A 3,580-nucleotide genomic window follows, 5' to 3' on the forward strand; every position below is an offset into this window, starting at 1 on the left:
CTCCCCTAAATGCCTTTCTGTCTTAATGTTAACCATCAAATCTATTGTTAGACGATTCAACAATTATATGTCGTCCAACTAAAACATTAAAAAACAGTTATTAGTTAAAAAATTAATTAAACCCAGCCCAGCCCGTCTGTCTACCTAGCCGGACCATCGTGTGCTGCACGAGCTTTTTCTGCAAGAGGAGGGCCAGGAGGATGAGGAGGGTCGCGCAGGGCAGATTTTTCTGCAGGAAAAGGAGTGCCAGGCCAGGTTTCTTGTGCTTTTGTTCTGTTTTTAGGGTTTTTTTTTTTTACTGGTTTTCTTGTTTGTGCAGGGATGCCCTAGACAACTTTGGCTACGATTTCATCTGCCCGCCCTTATTCTTGTCCAATTAAGATGTCGTGTGTAAGACTACAGTAAGAACAATGCTACTTTGGTAGTTGTTAAATGTAAAGGATGATGCCTTTGGTACTCAAAAACTGCAGAAATCTTCTGCTCTGAATGGGTTTGAAGATGTCACGACCTTCTTGAGACTCAGATGATCAACAGCAACACAGGTGCCCAATTCATTAGGGTAATTCTACCGACCTGCCTAATTCATTAGAGTTTCAGACATTCAGCAGCAGCCAGGATAACAGTCGCCCTCCTCTATTTCGAGCAGATTGGGGTTCAGCCTGGCCATAATGGAAGCGCTAGAGGGAATCTGCTGGCGTTTGTTCTGTACCCAGGTCACATGTTTGTTTCTCCTCTTCAGTTACAGGCTTGTTTCTGGAATTCCCAATTTCAATAATCAGTGCACCACTAAAAAATATCGGTTGAGCCTGGGTTCTTCACTCACTTCTGAACAGAACACAACTTGCCTGATTTCTCCCAATGAAACTTTATTTGCTGGATTTTATGGAGTGGGCAAAAATGCTTATGCTTTTGCCATATGGTATACTCACACACCCGACCGAACAGTGTCTTGGGTGGCTAACAGAGAAGTACCTATCAACAAAGGCGGTCACATCTTTACCTACAGAAAGATGGAAACCTCGCTCTGTGGGATGCAGATGGTAGCATTCTGTGGAGTACCAACACCAGTAAGAAGAATGTCAAAGATCTTGTTCTTCTAGAAACAGGAAATCTGGTGTTACGCAGCTCTTCAGGAGATCAGATTCTGTGGGAAAGCTTCCAGTATCCAACCGATACTCTTCTTCCATTCCACTCCCTCAATAATAATGCAGGGCAATTAATATCCAGAAAAGGGAATACCACGTTTAACAGAGGCTACTATCGCCTGTATTTTGATAGCGACAGCATTCTTCGACTAATTTTCAAGGGATCGGGCATAACAAGCAACTACTGGCCTGCACCTTACTTGCAAAACTTTCAGAACGGCAGAACCCCATACAATAGTAGCCGCCAAGCGGTGTTTAACAGCCTAGGTAGTTTCCTGTCAAGCGATGACTTTACCTTTAACGCCTCAGATTATGGAGAAGGCCCCAAGAGAAGATTAACTCTGGACATGGATGGAAACCTCAGACTCTACAGCTTGGTGGAAGAGACAGCTACATGGAATATTGTTTGGATGACTTTTCCTGATCAATGTTCCGTTCATGGCTTCTGTGGTATCAACGGTCTCTGCATATACACCCTTGTTCACAGATGTATCTTCCCCCCTGGTTTTCACAGGAATGATTCCACCGATTGGTTACAGGGTTGCCAGCGCAATAAACCACTGAACTCGCCCAGTCTAAAGCTTGTTTATCTTCCACATACAGATTATTATGGCTATGACCTAAGTTACTATCAAACTGGGAGCACATTTGAAAATTGCAAATTTCTGTGCATGAATGACAGAAAATGTGAAGCTTTTGCCTACACATTAGATGGCACCGGAACTTGTTACCCTAAGGCTTTACTTGCCAATGGATTTCAATCTCTTGGTACTTTGAACCACATGTATATCAAAGTTTCCAGCAATGATTTTTCTGTTTCTAATTCTACCAATGCAGCTCAGCCATTAAACTATTCGGCTTTGACTACCACTGTGACAGAGACAGGCCAATTAATAAGCATAAGATTGGCAGCGTTGAAAAATATACGCTAGGGTTTGCAATTGCATTTGGTGTTGCAGAGTTGGTCTGCATAATACTTGGATGGTGATATATGTTTATAGAACATAAAGTTTTTGGCTATGATCGTCTAGGTTACTCAGTGATTCCTGGGGGGCTCAAGAAATTCAGCTTTGCAGGGTTGAAGAAAGTGACGGATAACTTCACGGTAAAACTGGGGGAAGGAGGGTTTGGGACTGTGTACAAAGGGGTGCTTCCAGATGGTGAGGTGGTAGCGGTGAAGCAACTGGAAGGAGTATCCCAAGGTCATGAGCAGTTCTGGGCAGAAGTGAGTATGATTGGGAAATTCAATCACATGAATTTGGTTCGTATGGTTGGCTTCTGTGCAGAAAGAAATCACAGGCTACTGGTTTATGAGTATGTTGAAAACAGGTCTCTGGATAAGTATATGTTCACAGAAAGCGATGATAGAGTTTTGGGTTGGAAAGAAAGATTTGGGATTGCAGTGGGCATGACCAAGGGTTTAGCCTACCTCCATGAAGAGTGTTTGGAATGGATCTTGCACTGTGACATAAAACCCCAAAACATACTTTTGGACATGAAATTTTGTCCCAAGGTTTCTGACTTTGGGTTAGCAAAGCTAGTAGACAGAGATCAGGCATTCTCCTTCTCCACAATCAGAGGCACCAGGGGGTACTTAGCACCAGAGTGGGCAATGAATTTGCCATTCATAGCCAAGGTGGATGTTTATAGCTTCGGGATTGTTTTGTTAGAGATGGTGACTGGACAAAGCTCATTATCCAGTTTAGCACTCCAAAATTATGGACATTTGGTGCAGTGGGTGTCTGCAATGATGAAGGAAGGGAAAGCGATGGAGGAAGTAGTGGATCCTAAGATGCATGGAGATTTTGATTTGGAGGAGGTGGAGAGAGTCCTGAAAACAACACTGCTCTGTGTGCAGCAAGAAAAGGATATGAGACCTTCCATGAGTCGAGTCTTTGAAATGCTTTCTCAACAGGACGTCTTTACACCAACAAATTCCATGTTGCCTAGCGACCCAGCCAGTTCATTTCGAATTTTCTCTTCCTCAATAGAGGGTCAATCCTCTTCCTCCTCATTTTATGCAGTAACAGCCTAGCAACAGAGTATTCCATTTCTCGCACACACATACATGTGTATTTCCATAAATGTTGTTGTAATGTAACCTGATTAGATATATCCTGTATCCAGATTTAATAAGTGCTAAGAGGTATAAATATTGGTACTAGATAGATTCTAGTTTAGTTTGAGCTGGCCAGGAGTATTCTTATTAAATTTATAGCCTTGCATGGCTTTTTCCACCCTTTGAAATTATTAAGCTGATCTACTTTCAACCTTGGAATTCTATGTGGTATCTCTCTCATAAATTCTCAAATTAAAACAGGTCCTTCTAAAAAGGCTTATATGATTGGACTGTAACCCATAGTAATGTTGGGGAATACTGGGCCTCTGAAATGCCTTTGAAATCAAGGGATTGAAACAAGACAAATGAACTTTAG

The 3,580-nt window shown here is 42.3% G+C and overlaps 1 pseudogene; it reads left to right on the forward strand.

The window, feature by feature from the left end:
- Window positions 1-668: 668 nt before the first annotated feature.
- Window positions 669-3,197, forward strand: LOC149152452 (putative receptor protein kinase ZmPK1; annotated as a pseudogene).
- The last annotated feature ends 383 nt before the right edge of the window (window positions 3,198-3,580 follow it).

The sequence above is a fragment of the Pinus tabuliformis genome, chromosome 9 (genome assembly GCF_031772625.1).
Source record: "Pinus tabuliformis cultivar Carrire ecotype Pingquan chromosome 9, CPIR1, whole genome shotgun sequence".
Lineage (NCBI taxonomy): Eukaryota > Viridiplantae > Streptophyta > Pinopsida > Pinales > Pinaceae > Pinus > Pinus tabuliformis.